This window comes from Somniosus microcephalus, chromosome 16, assembly GCF_052327205.1.
Source record: "Somniosus microcephalus isolate GS21.2 chromosome 16, FLI_Smic_1.0, whole genome shotgun sequence".
In the NCBI taxonomy this organism is placed as follows: Eukaryota; Metazoa; Chordata; class Chondrichthyes; order Squaliformes; family Somniosidae; genus Somniosus; species Somniosus microcephalus.
The window spans coordinates 29,791,625-29,815,484 of NC_141002.1; positions in this window are offsets into that span (position 1 = coordinate 29,791,625).

The window sequence follows — 23,860 nt, forward strand, 5'->3', positions numbered from 1 at the left end:
CTAGCCCCTTTAGGGCTACCCCAGCTCAGGCGTATTCCCCAGACGTTCACTTTCAACTAAAGTTTGAGGTAGCCGAATCCTAAAGACGCTTAATTGGGTCTAAAGGTCCAGACTATCTCTCCCTAAAGGAAAGGAACAACCTGAAGATGTTACCGTCCTCCAGATAGCACTTTTAATAAGTTTAGCTAGACTGTAACATTCCAGATATTATGAGGGTCCGGAAAACTCCCTCAGAATTCTGCAACTCCTCACCAAAGAGCATACAGAGATTGAGTTCGCGAGTTTGATACAGAAGTATTATGTGAGACAATTCTAAAAATATATAGATTTATTAAAGAACCGACATGTAATTACAGTAGGTGTTTCAATCGCAACATTAACAGTTCCAAAAACAGAAATCTTACAATTCTATTATCAGAGATCCTTATTCTCAAATCTTAACTTTGTTACATTTTTACAGTTCGTAGGCTTTATTCCAGGATATCCACCAAAATCAGATACCTTTGATACCCGAGGCACAAAGAGGTGTAGGCTTACAGAGCCTGCCTCTGAAGCCGAGAATCGCTTTGCCCCTTCAAGCAAATCTAGCATCCCATTTGAAAGTTCAATACTTATATCCTTTCTCAGTGGTATATCCTTTGAAGTTTTCTGCTGATGTAAGCTAATTATCTCTAGTCATTTTTATGTTGACCCCTGCTATTCTTACAGTTAGATCAGCTGCTGGCATTAAGAATTATGTCTCTATCCTAGGTGTTCAAAGCTTATCATAAAAAACAGTGTGGAGCAGGTGCATCTATTTGATGTCATTCTTACCAAGATCTTCTGTTTGTATCTTTATACGACATGTAAATTAAAAAGACCTCAACCGGGTGCACCATTGTGTTCTTTCCAAAGCTTCAGACTTTCAGTAACCTCCAACGTCCTGTTTCAATAAGGTTATTGATTCAGTGTCAACAACTTATCTTATCTCAATAGCCTGTATGCTGTTTACAGCTTCTCCATTGTTGAGGCTTTTAGATTTTCAAACCCAGTTTGTCATGTTACAAAGGCCAGAATTCTTTCAAAGAATGGTGTATTTTTCTGAATATGGCTTATTCCTTCACAACTGTAGAGTATAACTTTTGTTATGCATTTAGTATTAATCTTGTTTGATGTAAACATTAAGTTTGGAAGAGAGAGAGAGAGTTGCCATGAGAGTCTTGCAAGCAGTTCAATTTCCATTGCTGCTGGTGTTAGGAGTACGTTCAAGTACACTAAATTCATTTATATCGAAGCACATAGGAACATAGGAATTGTTAGACCAAAAACGAGCAGGGTCCATCTTCGATTGAAATTGTTGTGCTTCCACTGGGCAGGTGGGAAATGAACTCACCTGCGTGGTATCCCTCCAGAATCCGCTGGGAATTAAAGTCCACCTCTCGGTCTCTGTCTCTCACACTTCTGCATGCTCACAGCCCCTCTGCTTGTCACTTTACATGTGTGTCTCACTCCATCGTTTCTGTCTCTCTCAATCTTTTCGGTCTCTCACTCTCTGACTCACATCTTTCTCTCTCTCACATGCGCACACACACGCCATGCACACGCATACACCAGGTTGATTTGTAGGCCGTGGGCTTACCTTTCCAAATGGTAATGCTTCACGAGCCACATTTGAATGTCATTTTGCACTCCCTCCCCTGCTAATAGCTTCAGCCTTAGGACCGGAAGATTGACCCTATCATACACAGGTGAAGCCAATGGCTCTTGACACATCCACATCAACCTTTGCCATTCATATGTCATTCCTAAAGATAATCTGTTGTGTATGTACCTTTAAGAGAAGAACTGATTCTATACTGCAGTACCGGCAGTGACCACCCCTGTATATAAACCCATAGCAGGCTTCTGTACTTCAGTCTTTATTATTGTTCTCCTGCAGTCCGTGTATTATTTATACTCGGACACTACATTGGCGACGAACAGGTTCGAACTCACCTGCAGTACTGCATCACCTCACGGGGATCTTTCCCTGAGAAGAAGCTTCTTGGAGGTCGAAGTCAGAACAACAGGCGTCGACCGCGGGCAACCGCCCAAGGATCCATCGGAGTTCGGAAAGTTGCAGGAGAGGCTGTGGAGAGCTGGGCTTGGCTCCCCAGTCAAGGTGTTCCAGCAAATCGTGCTGGTAGCAGGTAGTGCGCTGACCCTTCCGGACTGCGGCGGGCTCGAGCTCGATCGAACGGCTCTGCAAAGGGGCCGTGCAGCGTCGTCGGGAGGAAAAGAGAGAAAGAGAGGGTGGAGCACACAGGGCGCGGTCGGTGCTCAAGAACCGGGCAGCGTAGCGAAAATAAAACAAGGGGAACGAAAAGTGAGACGCGCTGAAGCCGCGGGTCGCCGCCATTACTCTGCAGAATGCTAGGAGCAGCGTGGCAGCAAGGGGAAGAAGGAAAAGCGCGGGAGGTGCCATTTTATTCCATTGGGGAAGAAGGAAAAGCACGGGAGGCACCATTTAATCCATTGGTGAAGAAGAAAAAGCGCGGGAGGCACCATTTTAAATCACCCAAGATGCCGAAAAGTGGCAGTATCACTGCTTTCGACAACGAGGTAGAAGACTGGACCACGTATGTGGAAAGAATTGAAGTGTACTGCGAGGCAAATGAGGTGGCCGATGGAAAGAAGGCGTTGGTATTATTAAATTTGCTGGGCGCGAGAACGTACGGCCTATTGCGGAATTTAATTACCCCAGCTAAACCAATGGAGAAAAGTTTTGAAGAGATTGTTAATATCTTACAGGAACACCTAAACCCTACACCACTGCTGATAGCAGAAAGATTCAAGTTCCATAAAAGAAACCAGCACAAAGATGAGAGCAATGCTGACTATCTTACGGAACTACACAAGTTATCGAAGCACTGCCAGTTCGGAGCAGGACTGGCAGACACCTTACGGGATAAGTTTGTCTGCGGGCTCCAGAGTGAAGGAACCCAGAAACGACTACTTTCGGAAAAGGACCTGACGCTAGAACAGGCTTTCAGCGTGGCAGTATCCTACGAAGCAGCAGCACGGGGAGCTGCGGAAATACAACAGAAACCACAAGAATACAGCGCTAACGAAATGGCGTATGGAGCAGAAAAGTGCTATCACTGCGGCAGAACAACCCATGATCAGAAGGACTGCTGGTTTAAGGACAAAGTATGCAGGCAATGTGGGAAAATGGGACACATAGCAAGAGTCTGCAGGTCGGGAAAGAAAACCAACACTACAAGAACTACTAAGGAAAAGTACAAGAAAGTAAAGAAATTGACAGACAGTAGTTTGGAAGATCAGGAGAGTGATAAGGACTCCGGGAGCAGGAGACTAAGTTGTCTAAAGTTACACAACGTGATCGCAAAGGAGGATCACTGAACCATTTGGGTCACCCTCATGATAGCAGGGTCCCCAGTAAAGATGGAATTGGACACAGGATCAGCCCTAACTGTCATGAATCGACGAGACTATGAGCGGCTATTCTCACACATACGCTTGAAGGACACGTCCATTGTATTGAAGACATACATGGGGCAAAAAGTCTACCCCAGAGGAAAAATAAGGGTGCCAGTTGAATACAATGGCAAGGAAACACAGAAACTGTATCTATATATATGAGCAGATGGAGGACCACCATTATTGGGACGTGAATGGATCCAAAAAATACAATTGGATTGGCATTCCATTCAGGCGCTAACTGTGACTGACAAAAAGGATGATGACGTCACATCTGGAGGACTGTCAAAAATTCTAACTGACGCGAAAGAGATGCTCCAACAAGGACTTGGGACTCTAAAAGGAGTAACGGCAATGATAAAAATCGAAGATAATGCAAACCCAAAATTTTTTAAGGCCAGACCGGTACCTTACGCGATCCGCCCAGCCGTTGAAGCAGAGCTGGAGAGTCTGGAGCGTTCGGGTGTGCTGTCCAAGGTGGACTGGAGCGAGTGGGCCACACCCATCATTCCTGTAATGAAGAAATCATTGAGCAGCACGCCTGGGGAACCGAAGAAGGTTCGCATCTGTGGGGACGTCAAGGTAACTGTGAACCCAGTCCTGCACACAGTACAATATCCACTTCCACGGATAGAAGATATTTTCGCCTCACTATCTGGAGGGAAATGCTTTACAAAGGTTGATCTGGCCCAAGCGTATCTACAAATGGAGGTGGAAGAAGCATCTAGGAAATACCTCACGATAAACACTCACAAAGGCCTTTACCAGTACAATCGACTGGTATTCGGGGTAGCATCAGCCCCGGCTATTTGGCAGAGGGCGATGGAACATGTCCTGCAAGGGATCCCGGGGACCCAGTGTTATTTGGACGACATCCTGGTTACGGGCGAAAATGACAGTGAACACTTTGCCAACCTGGAGCAGGTGCTCACGAGATTACAGGAATATGGGCTACGAGCCAACCGCTCCAAATGCGAGTTCTTCAGGAGACAAATCTCGTATTGTGGCCACATGATTGATGAGGAAGGGTTGCATAAGTCGCCGGACAAGATTGAGGCTGTAGTCAAGGCTCCAGCACCGGAAAATGTGTCGCAACTGAGGTCGTTCCTCGGGTTCGTGAACTATAACCATAAGTTCTTGCCGAATTTATCTACAATTCTGCACCCACTGAATGCCCTACTGCAAACTGGAGTAACATTGAAATGGAGTAATGAGTGTAAGCGTGCCTTTCAGAAATGTAAATGCCTAATCACTTCAAAAGAAGTATTGGCCCACTACAATCCAACACTACCGATTCGGTTAGCATGTGATGCGTCTCCCTACGGCATCGGAGCGGTGCTGTCGCACAAATTCCTTGATGGTTCAGAGAGGCCAATAGCCTTTGCGTCGCGCTCGTTAACCTCAGCCGAGCGTAACTATGCCCAGATTGACAGGGAGGCCCTCAGCCTGGTGTGGGGGGTGAAGAAGTTCAATCACTATCTGCACGGGCAGAAAATCACCCTACTGACTGATCATCAGCCCCTGGTCTCTATTTTTAACCCAAAGAAGGGCGTTCTGGTGATGATGGCGCAACGGCTGCAAAGATGGTCATTTTTTCTAGGGGCACATCAGTACGACATATAGTACAAGGGTACGAAACAGCATGGAAACGCTGATGGGCTGTCGCGCCTACCGTTGCCTACGGTAGAGGAAGCACCTGCAGTGGACCCTGTTGAGATACTCCATGCGACTATAGTCGAATGTTTACCTGTTACAAACTCAAGTATAGAGAAGGAAACCCGAAATGACCCGACACTCTCTCGGGTCTATGATTTGACGGTGAAGGGATGGCCAGCTCATGGCGACTCACTGTTGCCAGCATTCTTGCCAAGGAGAGAACAGCTGTCAGTGTGCCGGGGGACCTTGATGTGTGGATCCCGAGTGGTAATTCCACCCAAGTTGAGAGATAGAGTGCTCAATGAGCTTCATGAGGGTCATCTGGGAGGGGTAAAAATGAAGAGCCTAGCCAGGGCGTTTGTGTGGTGGCCGGGAATCGATAAAGAAATCGAGGATATGACCAAGAGATGCACAGGATGCCAGAAGGTCCAAAACGCTCCACCACAGGCCCCGCTACATCCATGGGAGTGGCCCTCATCTCCATGGCAACAGGTACACATTGATTTTGCTGGTCCATTTATGGACTCAATGTTCCTAATCGCTGTGGACGCCCTTTTGAAATGGCCAGAGGTCATCAAAATGTCCTCCACCACCACGGAGAAAACTATTGCAGTCCTACGGGCCATCTTCACTAGGAATGGCTTGCCAGAACAGATTTGCTCCGACAATGGGCCACAGTTTGTGTCCGAGGATTACCGGAGGTTTCTGAGGAATAATGGGGTGAAACATTACACATCTGCCCCATATCATCCAGCCACAAATGGATTGGCTGAGAGGTTTGTTCAGACCTTTAAAAAGGCAATAAAGGCAATGCATAATGACGACATACCACTACAACACAAGGTGGATAATTTCTTGTTTGCTTACCGGAATGCGACACATGCAGTCACCAACCAAACTCCAGCCATAATGTTCTTCAACCGAAGGCTAAGATGTCGCCTGGATTTGCTCAAACCAAACATAAGACGAGATGTTGAGGATAAGCAATTCCAGCATATAAATGAGAAGCCAACTAGGAGCTTCAAGATAGGGCAACCAGTCTTGGCCCACGATTACCGAACAGAAAAATGGCAGCCAGGAACGATATGCACACAGCAGGGACCACTAATGTACACAGTGGACGTTGGAGAGAGCATTGTGAGACACCATGCTGACCAGATTCTAGAGTCACAGGAACAAGCCAAACCCATACCACGAGCAGGGGCACCTGGTAATCAACCCGAAGTACAGATTGTGTCTACCTCAGAATCAGTGGTATTGGAAGCTGATGAACCAACCAATGACAATGAGCCAGAATCAACTCCACCGCAAGAACAGGATACTCAAGAAAGGCGCTATCCAGTCAGGATCAGGAAGCCTCCTCAAAGACTGAACTTATAAATGATTATTTCAGTTGATGTATATAGTACAGAGAAAATTGTAATTGTAATTCGTTATTATTTAGTTGTTAAATGAGTGTTATGTACTGTTTATCTAAAAGGGGAGGAATTGTTGTGTATGTACCTTTAAGAGAAGAACTGATTCTATACTGCAGTACCGGCAGTGACCACCCCTGTATATAAAGCCATAGCAGGCTTCTGTACTTCAGTCTTAAGTTACCCTCTGTTCAGTTTGCACAGCATTGTTGGCTGTGCAGCTGCAAGCACGAGCAGAGGGAGCAGCCAGACTTTGGAGAGTGGATTAAAGTGGTGGTCCCCTGACCAGGAAGAGGAGGAGAACGTTGGACCACCACCACCGCCAACTCCACCATCATTACATCAACTGAGGTGCCTGGAGAGAGAGGACAGAGGAGGAGAAGGAGAAAAGAGGCCTACATCAACATCAACCAGGGGAGAGGCCTTTTCTATCACTGCCTCCCCAAATTGGCCTCCACTTCAGGAGAGGGAGAGAGGGGAGAGAAACCAACTGCTTGAAAGGAGGGAAGAAAACTTCATCCGGAACATCTACAGGTGGGTGTTATTTGGGGCACTCTCCCAAGATTTTGTATTTTAGGTGGGGGGAGAAAAGAAGAAGCAAGGCCGGATCATCAAGGGGTGTAGTGTGTGTGTATGTGGCTCTTGTTAAAAGCTAGGCCACACACACCACTAATTAGCATCCCTTCTATTGCCTGCCCTGGGAGAGCTTGGAGCTGCCCAAGGTGAAGTCCTTAATTTAATTTAATTACATCGTTAAGACCTGTTGCAGGATTGAGCCTGGGCTTCTCCAGCTTTTCCAGGTGAAGACGTCTTCTCCCCCTGCCAGAAGACCACCACCACCAAAGACTTTTTCCATCGGAGAGTGCAACCCTGCCAACACCCACCCACCATCCTGAGTGGCAACACTGCCCTTTGCGGCCTCCCTCCTTCCCACCCCCCCACCTCTCTCTCTCTCTTTGTCTCTCTCTGCCTGTCTTTCTAAGGCACCTTAGTTTCATCTATTTTATTAATTGCCAATTGAGCAGAGGGGAGAGGGCCCCTCTCCCAATTTAAATCAATAAGGAGAGAGGTGTGTCCTCATTTTAATCAGCTCCCTCTGCTCAATAGAGGACAAAAAAATATATATATACACCGAGGCCATTAACACCTTCAGGCCTGTGACTTGGGGTGAGTGTAGCCCTTAAAAAAAAGCACCCCAGAATGGCGACTGCGTCTTCGCCGGTGGCGGGGCCAGCCGGGACCTATGTGAGAGTGGTAGCCACAGCCACAGCTGCTCCCGCTGTTCCTGCTGCCCCGTCACCTTTTCGATTAATAACAAAAACGCTTGGGGTGAAGAGCTACACTCACCCCACTATGACCATCGAGGCCTGCGTCAAGGCCATGGCTGGGGTTGTCGGCCCCTCAGCCATCGTCGCGGCCTCGAAAATGTATGGGAAGGCTGTGTTCTTCCTGAGGTCGGAGCGGGCGGTGTCCCTGGCTGTCGCCAAGGGGCTCACCGTGGGCGGGACCTTCCTGCCGGTGGATCCTCTCGAGGCCGCCGCGCAGAGGATCATTATTTCCAACGTCCCGCCCTATGTTCCTGGTGAGCTCCTCCTTCCCCATTTGCGACAACTTGGGGAGGTGAGGTCGGGGATCACGCCCATCCCGCTCGGCTTCCGGGAGGCCAGCCTTCGCCACGTCTTCTCCTTCCGGCGCCAGCTGTTTATCCAGCTGGCGCGGGAGGAGGACACTGACGGGGCGTTCGTCGTCCTCCACGAGGGGACTGCCTACCGCGCCTTTTGGACGTCAGACGGTGTGAGGTGCCATGCCTGCAGGGAGGTGGGGCACATCAGGAGGAACTGGCCTGCCTCCAAGGCCGCCGGATCATCTCGTGCGGCCGAGGCTGGCGCCGCCGCCGCCGCCCTTCCCCCCGGATCTGCCCGCGCGTCAAGTATGTCTGATGCGCGGTTGACGTCGGGGGCCGATGCCACCAAGGCCTCCGGCGGGGGGGAGGGAGCGTGTCCGGCCGGAAAGAAGGCGCGGGGAAAAAAGAAGCACCTTAGGGCGGGTCCCCCCGTGGATGGCGAGCCCTTGCCCCTTGAGCCCCTTACACCCGCGCTCCTCGCGGAGTTGATCAGGGCAGATGTGAGCGGGAGGGGCCTCGTGCCCGAGCCTGTGGCCGCAACCGCCGCAGCGGTAATGCCAATACCTACGGCCGGGCTCGGGCCCGAGGAACCCGACAAACCTGCTCCGCCGGAGGGAGTCGAGGAGGAGGCCTTTGCAGACATGGAGGTCTCCCTCGCTCCCTCCGTGCTAAAAAGAAGGCGCGACCCCCTGGATGAGGAGGAGGACCGGGAGGAGGAAGGTCCCTCCGAGCAGGGGGAGTCGTCGCCCGCCGCGGGTACTGCGCCCCCCCCCCCAGCGCTGTCGTCATCACCAGCGATCGGCAGGGGTCGCCTGTCCCTCGGGAGGCTGAGGCAGATGTGTCTGTCCAGCATGTGCCTCCCGGGGATGGGGATGAGACCCTGCCCGTGGGGGGGATTGCGGAACAACCCGCGGCAGTAATTGAAATTGACCTTTTATCGGTGCCGTTACCCCTCGCTGGGTCGGGCAGCCTGGGGGCTGGGTCGGGCGAGCTCGAGGATAATGAGCTCGCCCAATGCGACCCGGACGTCTCCCAGGGGATGCTCGTCCTGGTAGATCTTTTAATTCAAATCCCCCCATCCGCTGGGTCGGAGGTTGGTGGCGGGGAGGAGGATGGCCCCCTGGCTGCGTCTCTGGTGCCGGACGTACTGGAGGAGCTGGAAATTGTTCTCTCCCCGGTTTCTCCGGTCGTTCCGGCGTCTGAGGCGGAGGGGAGCTCTGAACCGCCGCCGTCTTCTGGCCCGGCACCCCTGGAGGAGCCCAGGGAGAAATCCTCTGCCGTCGATCCTGGGGGTGGGATCCGGGCGGAGGCGGGGCTGGCTGGCGCGGCCGAGTCGTTCGCTTCGCACTGCGCGGCGGACGGGTCGGCCGCTGGTGACGACCCCCTGGAGGAGGATGGGGACTCGGTGATGGGCACGGAGGACGATTCGGACTCCAGCGCCGACGTGGCGATGGATGACCTCGTGCCCCTTGCCGAGTCTCCCCTCATTTCCGTAAGGGAACTCCGGGATTTTATGGCCACGTGCCTGGGTCAGCGCAATAAGGTCCGGCTGGCCCTCGACAAGTGGTCGGAGCTGGCGCTGCTCATCGATTCCGTCCGCGCCGCCGTTAAGATCATGGGCGCGGACGAGGGTGTGAACCCGCTCGAGCTGCGTCGGCTCACAACGTTTCTCACTGGGCTGCTGAGGAAGTGGCGGCTGACCAGCGGCTGCGCTTCCTCCCCCCGTTAGGTGTAGGTAGAGGTTGCACTATGCTTCTGACATGAAGATAACCATAGCCAGCCTCAACATCAACGGCAGCAGGGAGGCGCGCCGCAGATTCAATAACTTCTCGGTCCTTCGGGACGGGAAGTATGCGGTGTGCTTCCTGCAAGAAACCCACACCATTCCGGGAGACGAAGCCACGTGGCTCCTGGAGTGGCAAGGAGGGGTCAGCATGAGTCACCTCTCCAACAATTCCAGCGGGGTGGCTATCTTGCTGGCCCCGCATTTTCAGCCGGAGATCTTGGGGGTCAAGGAGCACGTGCCGGGCCACTTGCTCCAGGTCACTGTTCGCCTGGGGGGCGTGCCGCTCCATCTAGTGAACGTGTACGCCCCTCAGACCAGTGCGCAGCAAGTGCGCTTCTTCGAAGAAGTGTCCGCTCTCTTGGGCTCCATCGACGTGGGCAAGTGCGTCATCCTCGGGGGGGATTTTAACTGCACCCTCGAGGCGAGGGACTGTTCGGGTCCCCCGCGAAGCCCGGCGGCGATGGAGAAGTTGAGGGACCTGGTTGGGTCCTTCGACTTGGTGGACGTCTGGCGAAATCTCCACCCCGACTCCAGCGCCTTCACTAGCGTGAGGTCTGGGGGAGGACGGTCCAGAATCGACCGCCTCTACATTTCCCGGGCGTACATCTCCTGCGTTCCGGCAGCTTCCATGCGGCCGGTGCCGTGCACGGACCACCACCTGGTGTGGGTGGAGCTCGCTCCGCTGCACGCGCGGGGGGGGTCCGTGTACTGGCATTTTAACAATCTGCTGCTGGAGGACGCACGGTTCCGGGATTCGTTTCGTCGATTCTGGGCCGACTGGAGAAGGAAGCAGGGGGGCTTCCCCTCCTTGAGGCTATGGTGGGATGTGGGCAAGGCTCACATCCGTCTCTTCTGTCAGGAGTACGCGAAGGGGTCGACCAAGAGGCGGGAGGCCCGGGTCGGGCGGTTGGAGAAGGAGGTGCCCGACCTGGAGTCCCGTCTCGGTCAGGTCGTCGAGGACCCGGCCCTGTGGAAGGTGTACGAAGAGAAGAAGGGCGCGCTGAAGGACCTGCAGCTCGTCGGGTCCCGAGGCGCGTACGTGAGGTCGCGGATCCAGCTCCTGCGGGACCTGGACTGCGGCTCCCCCTTCTTCTACTCGCTGGAAAAAAGACGGGGGGTCCGTAAGCAGCTCTTGGGGCTGCTGGCCGACGACGGATCTCTGGTCTCGGATCCGGAGGGAATCAGCGCGGAGACCCGCGCCTATTACAGGGCTCTGCTCTCTCCGGATCCGTCCAGCGAGGATGCGCGCAGAGTTTTGTGGGAGGACCTGACGAGGGTTGGCCCGGAGGGCGCCGAAAAATTGGACGCTCCGCTAAGTCTGGCGGAGCTGACCGGCGCCCTCCGCCAGCTTTCTAGGGGAAAGTCCCCGGGGCTGGACGGGCTGACCGTGGAGTTCCACAGGGCGTTCTGGGACGTCTTGGGGGGCGACTACGCGTGGGTCCTGGGGGAAAGTTTGGCGACCGGGGAGATGCCCCTCTCTTGGCGCAGGGCGGTCATTGTCCTGCTGCCTAAGAAGGGCGATCTCCGCCTCCTTAAGAACTGGCGCCCGGTCTCCCTCCTCAGCACGGACTATAAAATCTTTGCCAGGGCCCTGTCTGCTCGCCTTGGCACCGTGCTGGCCCACATGATCCACCCCGACCAGTCCTACACGGTCCCGGGCCGGACCATCCACGATAACATCCATCTGGTCCGGGACCTGGTCCACCACTCCCAGAGGGCTGGTCTGTCGGTCGCCTTCCTTTCCCTGGATCAGGAGAAGGCGTTCGACAGGGTGGATCACGAGTATCTCTTCGGGACTCTGCGCGCATTTGGGTTCGGGACGCATTTCGTCGCCCGGATCCGACTTCTGTACGCCGCCGCGGAGTGTCTGATTAAAGTTAACAGGTCCTTGACGGCGCCCCTTCGCTTCGGGAGGGGGGTGCGTCAGGGATGCCCCATGTCCGGTCAGTTATATGCCATTTGCGTGGAGCCTTTCCTGCGCCTCTTGCGGAAGAGGTTGACGGGACTGGCTCTGCAAGGGCCGGGCGTGGAGGTGGTCCTCTCGGCTTACGCCGATGACGTGCTCCTCATGGTCACGGATCCCGCTGACTTGCGGAGGATGCGGGAATGCCAGCAGATTTACTCGGACGCATCCTCCGCCAAGATCAACTGGGAGAAATGTTCCGGACTCCTGGTGGGTCAGTGGCGGGTGGACTCCCTGCCGGAGGAGTTCAGGCCTTTCGCCTGGAGCACCACGCACCTCCTCTATTTGGGAGTCTACCTTAGCCCTGCCGAGGACGCTTGGCCGGCGAACTGGCAAGAGCTGGAGGCCAAAGCCACCGCTCGCCTAGGACGCTGGACAGGACTGCTCCGAGTGTTGTCCTACAGGAGTCGAGCGCTGGTCATAAACCAGCTGGTGGCCGCCATGTTGTGGTACCGGTTGGTCACTTTGATCCCTCCCCCTGCGTTTGTCGCCAAGATTCAGAAGAAGCTCATCGACTTCTTCTGGGACAAAAGGAAGCACTGGGTCTCTGCCGCGGTTCTGTGTCTCCCGCTTAGGGAGGGCGGTCAGGCGCTGGTGTGCCTTCGCACCCAGGCTGCGACTTTCCGTCTTCAGACGCTGCAGAGATACCTGTACGTCGAGAATGCTCCGCGATGGTGTGCGCTGGCGACGTTTTTCTTCCGCCAGCTGCATGGCCTCAATTACGACACGCAGCTCCTGTTTGCGAAAGTGGGCAGCAGGCGTGCCGGCCTGCGGGAGCTGCCTGTCTTCTACCAGGAACTACTATGGGTTTGGAACTACGTCGCTTCCAGGCGGAGCTCTCCCCCGTCAGGAGCGGCGGCTCTCCTTCGGGAGCCGCTGCTCAGGAATCCGCACCTCCACGAACACGGGTTCGGGTGGCTGGCGGAGGGTAGGGCTGTGGCTGGCAAGGTGACCAGAGTCGGGGACCTGCTCGATGGCGGAGGAGCGGGCTGGATGGTGCCGGAGGAGCTGGTGCGGCGCCTGTCCTGGGCCAACGTCCGGCTCGCGGTCGAAACCATCGAATCGGTAAAAGCGGCACTGGGCCCCGACTCCACTAGGTGTGTCGAGGCGGTTCAAGCACATGGGGTGATCCCGTCCGAGCTTACCCCCGTTCGGACGGAATTCCTCATCGGCGCCCGGCCCCGAAACTCCCCTCGGGAACCGGCGCCTCACAACTTGAGCCGTCTCGAGGAAATACCCTCCATGCCTTTTCATTCCGCGCGGAGGGGTTTCCTGTACGGGCTGCTCCTGCACACTCTCCACTTTGCCATCTTCGTCTACCGTCCGGACACGCCTTGGCGTGGCGTTTTGCCGACCGGCGGTAGCGGAGGTCCCCAATGGAGGGCTCTCTATGCGGGAGTCCTCCCTTGTTCCATCGGGGACTTGGTCTGGAGGGTGTTGCACGGAGCGGGCCCGTGCAATAAGGTTTTAAGTAGGTTCACGGACTCCCAGGCCGCCTGCATTTTTTGCGGCCTGGAGGAGTCCGTGTTTCACGTTTATATGGATTGTGAGAGGTTGCAGCCCCTCTTTCACTACTTGAAGGGGCTGCTCCTCGATTTTTGGTTGCACTTCAGTCCCACGCTCTTGATCTACGGTCACCCGGTGCGGAGGGGAGCGGACAGGTTGGAGGACCTCCTTGTGGGCCTGCTCCTGGGCCTGGCTAAAAGAGCCATCAATTGGTCCAGGCAGCGGGCGGTCGAGGGGGTCGTCCAGCCGGATTGCCTGCATCTCTTCCGCGGCCATGTTCGCGCCCGGGTGGCCCTGGAGATGGAGCACGCGGTGTCTGCCGGTGCGCTTGAGTATTTCCGCGACTGATGGGCGCCGCGGGGACTGGAGTGCATCATCAACACAGAAAGCCAAATTTTAATTTGATTTGTTAAGCTTTGGTTGAACTTTTGTTTATTTACAGTTGAATTGGGTTTTTTTTTTGGGTCCAAATAAAAGAGTACCCTCTGTTCAGTAAATACCTGTTATTATTGTTCTCCTGCAGTCCGTGTATTATTTATACTCGGACACTACATAATCCTCTTCCTTTCATGATCAATTTTTCTAACTGAAATATCGTGCCTTTCAAAAGTATGTCATTTATTCTTAAATTTATCAGGAACTATTGTGAATATAAAAACAGTTTTACATTTTTTTTAAGTGAGGAAGTTGAATGAAGGGCTGCAGCATGCAGTGCAGCACATCACCAGGGCTGAAATGAGTTAAAGAGGAAGGGAAGAATTTCCAGAGAGATCTTCTGATCCCCTGCCATAACTTTGGCGGAAGAACAGCGGAAGCCTTGGAGAAACGGCACAAATGGTCATGTTTAACCATCTGCGCTGCTTCTCCAGGGGTTGTACCAATCTTCCACCGGAGAACCCAGACGGATATTTCAGGTGATGGTGAGATACCTTCGGCAGGGATAATTAGCTTGCGTTTTACAAGCCTGAGGATTGTAGCAGGAAGGAAGGGTTAAAGGTTGTGAGGAGTTCCACAATTTTAGGAAATAAATAGGATTTACTTGTCTATGCAAGAGTCATTCCATATTTTTTGAAAGAAGAAGTGTCAATTGAAGACTTGTGTCAGGAAAGGTACTGATGGGTACAAGAGCACTAGTGCATTCACATAGTACTGCTACATTCACATGCAAATGTCGGCACTTGTCCTTTGTCTCCTCATGATTCTGTACATGTTCAGTGTCAGCAACCATGAAAATGCCTTTCTGTCTTCCGACTAATATTGGGCACTGTAGAACAATTACACTTCGAGGGCACAATGATCTACATCACTGTCCAAAGAAAATACGTTTATATTTCAGGCTACTTCTAATGCTCTTTATTCATATCCTTTGCGAAAGTAAGCTCTATAGGCAAGGTTGCACTTCTTATGAACAGAAACTTGACTTTATGCGCGAAAGATCTGGGATAGCAGGCCACAGAGTCAACAATGTGTCGATTCACTGTTGGAGTATGCACATGAACTTGTACAGTATGTTACTTGATTGCCTAAAACCAACATAAAACACCACGTTGATGGACTGCATAGGTCAGGTTAAACTGTTAATTAGTGTTTATTTAAAAAAAATTAAATTAGACAGAAACAAGAATAAATTGCCAGCTTCAAAAAAAGGTATCATTTTTAATTCTCACCATTTTTTTTAATAACAATTTTTCTCAAACCAAAATATTAAAAAGTCTTTTGTTGAAGTTCTTTTTATGTAAGCACATACTTTTTCACATGTGGAGTTCTGCCTCACCCCAGCAACCTATATATGTGATAGACCTGTAAGTGAATTGAACTGAGAATGAGGGAAAGATTGGGAGAAGGGGAAGTGCAAAGAGACCTGGGTGTTCTTGTGCACCAGTCGCTGAAGGTAAGCATGCAGGTGCAGCAGGCGGTTAAGAAGGCAAATGGTATGTTGGCCTTCGTAGCAAGAGGGTTCGAGTACAGGAACAAGGATGTCTTGCTACAGTTGTACAGGGCCTTGGTGAGACTGCACCTTGAGTATTGTGTGCATTTTTGGTCGCCTTACCTGAGGAAGGATGTTCTTGCCATGGAAGGAGTGCAGCGAAGATTCACCAGGCTGATACCTGGGATGGCAGGAATGACGTATGAGGAGAGATTGTGTCGATTGGGCTTATACTCACTGGAGTTTAGAAGATTGAGAGGGGATCTCATCGAAACCTATAAAATTATGTCAGGCCTGGACAGACTAGATGCAGGAAGGATGTTTCTGATGGCCGGTGAGTCCAGAACCAGTGGTCATAGTCTAAGGATAAGGGGTAAGCCATTTAGGACTGAAATGAGGAGGAATTTCTTCACCCAGAGAGTGGTGAACCTGTGGAATTCTCTGCCACAGAGGGCGGGGGAAGCCAGTTCATTAAATATATTCAAGAAAGAGTTGGATATATTTCTTAAGGCTAAAGGGATCAAGGGATATGGGGAGAAGGCAGGGACAGGGCACTGAATTTGGATGATCAGCCATGATCTCATTGAATGGCAGAGCAGGCTCGAAGGGCCGAATGGCCTACTCCTGCTTCTATCTTCTATGTTTCTATGTTTCTATTACAGGAAACTTTGTGTTATCCAGAGGCGAACCGTCCGGCAAGCTCGAGCCACCGGCAAAAATCAGGAGCCGTTTTTTATTCTTTTCGTTTCTTTTCTTTGCTTTTTTTGAACAGTCAAGCTCTGCAACATCTGTAGCTAAGCAACAGCTTCAGCTAGAGACGCTACAGAGACGATTGCCAACTGTTTAGAGGCTGTTGCTAAGCAACAGGGTTTGTTGATTCATACGGAGATGAAAATCTCTGTATGTTTCAACATTAGCTCTGGAGTGTACGACAGTTTTGAGGGAACGGCAGCAGCTTGGTCCCATCGGTGCCGGATAGCACAAAGCTTCCTGTATATTCATCCCCAGATTCAGGCACCTTCTAGCTGCAGAATTGCCAATCAGTAATCAGAACAAACACATAATGGCGCAAAATGGCTCACATACTATTGTTGATTGGCAGTGACACCTTTGTGGCTTCTTTGACCAGGATATGCTACTGGCTGACACAATGTGTGACTGGCTAGCTTTTAGAAAAAAGCGTTATTTCTGATGGTTTTATGAGCAGAGATAATGCTGGCAAATTTACACATGTTAACATGTTATCAAGTGTCTGGTCAACCGATATGGAATCTGATGAGGGACTATTTATAAAGATTTAAAATAAAAACGTAACCCTCCCCTTTCTACTTTGACGGATTGTGTCTTCTCATCTTCACCAAGACAACGGAAATTTCTCCCAGAATGCAGTAGAAACTGTTTCCAGTGGCAGAAGTAAGCAGAGGACACAGATTTATGGTAATTGGCAAAAGAACCAGAGACGACATGAGGAAAAAGAATTTACGCAGCGAGTTATTATGATCTGCAATGCACTGCCTGAAAGGGTGGTGGAAGCAATTTCAATAATAACTTTCAAAAGGAAATTGGATAAATACTTGAAGAGAGAAATTTTCAAGGCTATGGGTAAAGATCAGGGGAATGAGACTAATTGGATAGCTCTTTCAAAGAGTCGGCATAGATGTAATGGGGCGAAAGTCCTACTTCTGTGCTGTATCTTTCTATGATTCTATCAAAATCCCTCATATTAAAAAAAAACCTCTCTTACATCTCCTCTGTAGATTCCAAATCTAAACAGGAAACATAAGCAAAATCCAATGGTGCGTATATTAAAGTAATTTTAATAAACAATGAATCATTTGCGACAGAATTTTGTACAATCTAAATAGATTGACAATAACCTATTGAACAGCCCATAATCACTAAATGATATTTGTAATTATTAATGAAATATTCCATTAAACAATGAATCAATCATACTTACTGGTAAGCTCTGGAATCAGTCATCCATAATTCTGTTCCTCCTTGTCTAACTAGTAAATTGGAGAAATGTGCCACCTGGCCATGTGTCGGCAGAACTGCTACACGTTCCACAACTGAAGTCAACAAGATGTAACTGTCCGAGGGGTAGGACAGATAACAGCAGTGTCCGATCTGCACTGTTCCACCTATCAGGCCAGCCAAGAACATTTAAAACCCTACACTAATGTGTCCACATTAGGATTGGATTCCAAGAACAGAGCAGGACACAGCAAGAACTTCAAAGCACTGTGCAAGTATCCCCAGCCCATGGTCCCACAATTGAATTCTTTGTAAAACTGTCTGAAACCCACTGGCAAACTCTTTCGGCTGAAAGCTCTGGTGGATTTCTCTCTTACAGCATCATTAAAACTCCTAATACAGGCTGCAGAAAATGTTGGTCCTTGTTTCACGCCTTTTCTCTTTCACTAAAATAGGTGACATTAATCACCATACATTCAGACATCTCGGGCTCGATTTTCATTGGGCCGTGGAGGCAGGATTGGAGGCGTGTGGGGGGTTAAAATTGCATAAACTGGCGGGCTGGCCCAAGCTGCCTCCATCCCGCCTCCAAGCAATTTTAAATAATTCGGGCTCGATTTTCAGTGTGCCATGGAGCCGGGATTGGAGGCGTGTGGGGGGTTAAATTCCCAAAATCGGGGGTCCCGACACCATCCCGCCCCCAACCCACCTCCATGCCAGTTTCAAAGGAGGCGGGTACCCGCCCCGCACTGGGACCCGCCTCCCCGAGGCGGGAAGGGATTAGTGCCAATTAACTGCCTGTTAACAGGTAGTTAACAGGCAGTTTTTAGCCTAATCCCTATTTTTAAACTTGAACTGTGGGATTCCCGATGGCTCCAAACCATGCCAAGTTGGAGGAGTCGGGCCGTTGGGTTGAAGGACTTGGAGGGGTCGAGATGTCGGTGTTCAGGTGAGTGATGTGTGCATAAGTGCAAAGGTAAGTGTGTTTGGTGTGTCTAAAGTGATTAAATAAGTTTTACATACCTTTTCTTACCTTTTCAGCCTTCCTTCCTTTAGGTCTCAGGAGTCCCTCATCTCATCGGCACAGAAAGCAGAATGGCTGTGATCTGTCAAAAGTGACAGCCTGCAGCTTTCTGTGCAGGAGAGATTTCTAACTGAGTCTGTGGAGAAGGACTCATGGTAGAAGTAAGACTGTCAGTGTTTGACAGCTTCAAACAACTGTGAAACACTGCTATTTCATCTGTTAAAAGGTCTTGACAGATGAAATTTCAGTCTGTGACGTCACCTGTTGCCGGGTGGCCCTTAATTGGCCTGCGGAGCCCGCTGGGCAGGCTCAACAAGGTCAATCAAGTTAAAATCGCGTGGATTGGTCGCATCTCGATGGAGACGGGACTACAACCCCGAAAGTTGTAGTCCCGCTTCCAACCCGACTCCTGAATGAAAATCCAGCCCATCGTCCCGTCTCCGTCCTGCCTCTAAGGCCCTTAACAACCACTAAATTGGCTCTATAATGCCATTTTAAAAGGCCTTTGTGAGTTTAACCCTTTTTCCATGTGAAACACGCCTGTTCTGAAACACGCCGGTGAAACCTGGCGGGAGCACAAGTGGATTGCTGACTATCAGCTGCAGCTCAAACATTAAAGAGGAGATTTGATCAGCCATCATTTGCAGGTGGCAGGACTTAGTTGTCTCAGGTCTGGGGGAACTTTTAGAAGGCATAACCACAGCTGTGGAAGTTTGGAGCCTGACACCAATCTCCAGTGTGACCTCCTGGGAAACCCCTCTCGCCACCTTCACTCAGCGCTTCCTCAACTGAGGCATATACCAGAAACATGGGAGCCATTTATTTCCTTCCCTTCTGGGCATTAGATGAGGAAGAAGACCAGCTGTGGCACCAGCAGAACCAGGAACAACAGCAGCACCAACAGCAGCAGCACCAGCAGGAGCACAAAGCTGCTGCTCACCCACCTGAAGCTGCACAGACTAGAAGGGGCCAGCGCATGGAAGCCCGTCGGCGCAGGAGATACTCTCCAAACAGGGTCTACAGACACAGGGTCTGCTACATCAACATGTCTAAGCAGCAGTGCCAGAGGCGGCTCCGGCTTTCGCGAGAGGTAGTGGGTGACATCTGTGCAATGCTGCAACAACACCTGCAGCCCAGAGGACCAGGTGGACAACCCTTACCAGTGGCTGTCAAAGTCATCACCGCACTCAACGTTTTTTGCCTCAGGCTCATTCCAGGGATCAGCAGCAGACATCAGCGGCATCTCCCAGGCGGCCGCACACACTTGCATCACGCAGGTAACCGATGCCCTCTTTGCCATCATGCGCAATCACATCCATTTCACCAAGGATCAAGCAAGTGTCACGGCACGTGCAGTTGGATTAGCTAATCTGGCAGGCTTTCCAAGGGTGCAGGGCATCATTGACTGTACACATGTGGCCCTTAAGGCACCCCATCGCAATCCAGGTATTTTTGTCAACCGCAAGGGCTTCCACTCCCTTAACGTTCAGCTGGTGTGTGACCACAAGAAGGAAATTTTGCATGTTTGTGCCAAGTACCCTGGCAGTTGCCATGACTCCTTCATACTGCGCCAGTCTAGTGTGCCTCCGCTCTTCAGTCCGCCAGATCAACTTAACGGATGGCTACTTGGAGACAAGGGCTAACCCTGAGGACATGGCTTATGACGCCGTTGAGGAGGCCAGCCAATGAAGCTCAGGAGTGCTACAACTCCAGCCACATGTCCACCAGATCCATTATCGAGCAAACCATCAGTTTGCTGAAGATGCGCTTCAGATGCCTGGATAGATCAGGTGGAGCCCTGCAGTACTCAGCAGCCAGGGTCTCCAGAATCGTCGTGGTTTGCTGTGCACTTCACAACATGGCACAGCGTCGTGGCTTGCAGATTCCTGAGGACCAAGTGGCTCTTCAATTATCCTCCTCAGATGAGGAGGAGGAGGAGGAGGAGGAGAGCGAAAATGAACATCTTGCAGAGGCCCATCAACCAGCAGCAGCAGTATGCGAGAACATAGCTGCCTGGGGTGCAAGGAACGCACTCATCTTGGCCAGATTTGCTTAGCTTAGCCACTCAAGGACTTTTGCCTCGCATCTTCTTACCTGAGCATCGACAATGGCCAAGAATCAGCTGACTCCTAGCAATTTGACCACCATAATGACAATTCCAAGTAATCCTAAGCCCTCAATGTGAAAGTCCCATCCGCGAAATGACACACGCCACAACTACAGCAGTAGCCATCAGATTTTTATTAACATTATTGATCTGATGGCTTTTTCTAACAATACATCAAATTTCACCCAAGTGACTACCCTTGTGACTATTTATGCAGTATCTTTCTCTTACGCGTGCTCCTACGTGGTGCTTCCCCTGTGGCTTCAGCAGATGTGGAGGCCCCTTGATCACTTTTCTGCTGCTCCTGTCTCGACACCTTTGGCGGGCATCCTCTGGGGTTGCGAACCTGTGAGGGCTCGTCAACAGTCTGCTGCTCCTGCGGCTATGCAGGTGTTGAGACGCTGATCTCAGCTGGGTGTGGACTCTAGTGGGGCTCTGACCGAGGGCTCTGCAGTGGCATGGAAGTGTGAGCACTTGCAGAGGAGCCCCCACTTCCTTGATGCCTGCCACCAACTTCCCTCTCATGGGTCAGGTCCGCCTCAGCGCTTGCAAGTGGCTTGAGAGCACCTTGCTGCACATCAGGAGGGCCATGGGGACCTGTATCTGCACTGGCAGTCCTACTCAGAAGGACTTCCATGAAGGTCTGGTTTCTCTGCTCAATAGATGCCCATCGCTCCTCCAGAGATGTCATTCTATTCAGAACACTCATCATGTTTTCTGCACTCTAGTGACTTATCACCTCCATGGAGGTTGCCATCCTTTCCATGGTGATGCATTCATGTGCCAATGACTTCACAAAGGCTCTGCTCATGTTCGCTATGGACTCCTCCATTTGCTCCACACTCACAGCGTCCCTGGAGACAAAACCTGCCAGGGACTCCTGCATCTGTTCCTGGAGTTCCAGCACCGCTGATCTTGTGGATGGACCCAGAGGTAGAGGGTCGACACACAGCTGAGCCGAGCTGGCAGAGTCCTGCGCCCTCCGACGAGGACTCTCCACTGCTGTTCCTGTCTCCATAATCTGCTGATGCTCACTTGTGAGCTGTGATACACCAGGTGACAACACTACTCTATGTCCCGAAGGTCCCACCGAGGTGTGAGTGTCTGCACTGGTGCTGGGTGTGCTGAATTCTGCTGATGCTGCACCCTCAGAGGTTTCAGCTTCCTCTGAGGAGTCTGGAAGCTCAGTCTCTTCCTCCTGGACAGTGGGGATGGGGGCTCTTGATGGTCCTGTGGGGGAGTAAAGGAAAGAGTTAGAGCTGTGAGGTCAAGGTTACATGCACATTGCACATTGCAGATGATCATAAGTCCATCTGTTAGAGCTTCAGAATCATTATCAGCGACTCATGCAATGTCAATGAGAGAGATGTAAAACTATTCTGTCACCAGCTTGCTGTGATGCACCCGTCTGTCCGTCCCCCACTTGTGCATCATCTTCCACTCCGACGATTTCCAGGACCGCCTCCTCCCAGGAGGTGAGCTGGGCTACTGAGGGTGGCCCTCCTCCTGTCCTGGCTCTTTCCCTTTTATTGTGAGCTCTCTTTTCCTGCAATGAGGGAGACAAGTGGAGGTTGAGTGAGAATGAAGGACTGAGTGCAGAGATTCCATAGCATAGATACTTAGAAGGAGACAAAGATGGAGTGAGGTGGCAAGACCAAGGGCCCTCCCTGTGTGTTGTCAGTTGTTTTCATAGCCTCACAGTGATAGGGAGTGTGAGGGCTGCATAGTCAAATAGTTAGGTGAATGTGACCATAGAGAGAGAGGGAATGGGTAAGGGTGCATGGATGTCAGTGTCAAGTGGGATGTGGAGGAAGAGATTGCTAAAGCTGAGTGCTGGTGAGGAAAGGCAATGGGGATCAGATTGAGGGTGATGGGAAATGCATACTCACTTTTTCAGTCCGCACAAGGTCATGAAATCTCTTCCTGCACTGTGTCCAGGTTCTGCGCGTAACCATTAAGGAGTTGACCTCCTCTGCCACTTGCAGCCACACAGCCTTGGTCTGCTGGGGAGGCTTCTTGCTCCCTGATGAAGGGAAGAATACTTCCTTATGAGATCTAACTCCCTCAACCAGAGCCTGCAGGGCAACGTCTTCGAACCTGGGAGCAGCCCTAGGTCTGTCACTGGCCATTTTGACTCCAGGTTCCTCTAACATTAAATGCCAAAAGGTTGGCAGTCTGCAGAAGAAGCAAGGCTTGTTGCAGACCTTAAATGCAGCAGCAATGATGACATCATAAGATGCGACTTTCTGACTGGAAAAACCCATTTGCCAAGGGTTCCCACACGCTGGAACTCAATTGGACAATTAAGTTAAAATAGCATCAATCTCCCACATCGATTTATATTCGTGTGGATAACACGAAATGCGGGTTTCACGACACCAACCCGCCCCTGAATGAAAATCCAGCCCCTCATCTATCGTCTGGACATGTGCTGTTGTCCATTAGTGTAAGATACACAAAACTTACACCAAAATAACTAGATATAACACATCCATTTTCAAAAATTTGGGTATATTATAATCACAGAGCCAATTGTAAAATCAATTAATCCTCACGATGTGAAATGATTATTCTGATAGGGATTTATTTTGTGCTTTTAATGGAGAATAAGTCTGTGCTTTCTTGAGTTTAACAGAGCAATTTTAAAATCATTTTCCTAAAATCATTTTGCCTTCCTGTCTCTGTAATTTATGCAGTCCATTATCATTAGCAGATGTGAATCTGCCAAACTCACCACCTATGTTGGTGCTGTGCTCACACCAGTTAAGCCTGTAAATTGTTGTTTAATTACCATAAGTAGCAAAGTATGCTTTCATCCAGATGTGGAGTGCACAAATCTTCCAGGAAATGTCTGAGCAAAGATTTTGTATGGTGAGGTTCATTGACTGGTTGTCATCACTCTATAACTAAGAGGAAAGTTGCACTTTTCAGGCTGAGGGCTGTTCCACCAATACCTAAATAAAGTGTATATATATATATCTGAAATTTGAAGTGGTGCATTCAATCCCTGAATGAAATGATGAGCTGAGCCTTGTTAGAAAAATAACAGTGTGTTAATGACACACGACGTTATTAATGTGCAAATCGGCCAGCAAATTCAGGGGATGAAGAGATACGCCATGAGTTGCGAATCTCCAGAACTTGTTGCTCAATTTATGCCGTTCCACCGTTTGCTTCGCACCAACGACATCTCACCCTTACCTGTAGTGTATGTACCTTTAAGGGGAGAACTACTTTTTACAGCTCCTGTATACTGTAGTACCGGCAGTGACCACACCTGTATATAAACCCTGAGTAGGGATTTGTACTGTTAGTTTTAGAGTAACCCTCATCCAGTAAACACTGTTGATTGTTCCTCTGCAGTCTCTGTCTATTTATTGAAGGACACCATACATCAAGATTCACGGATTTAACAT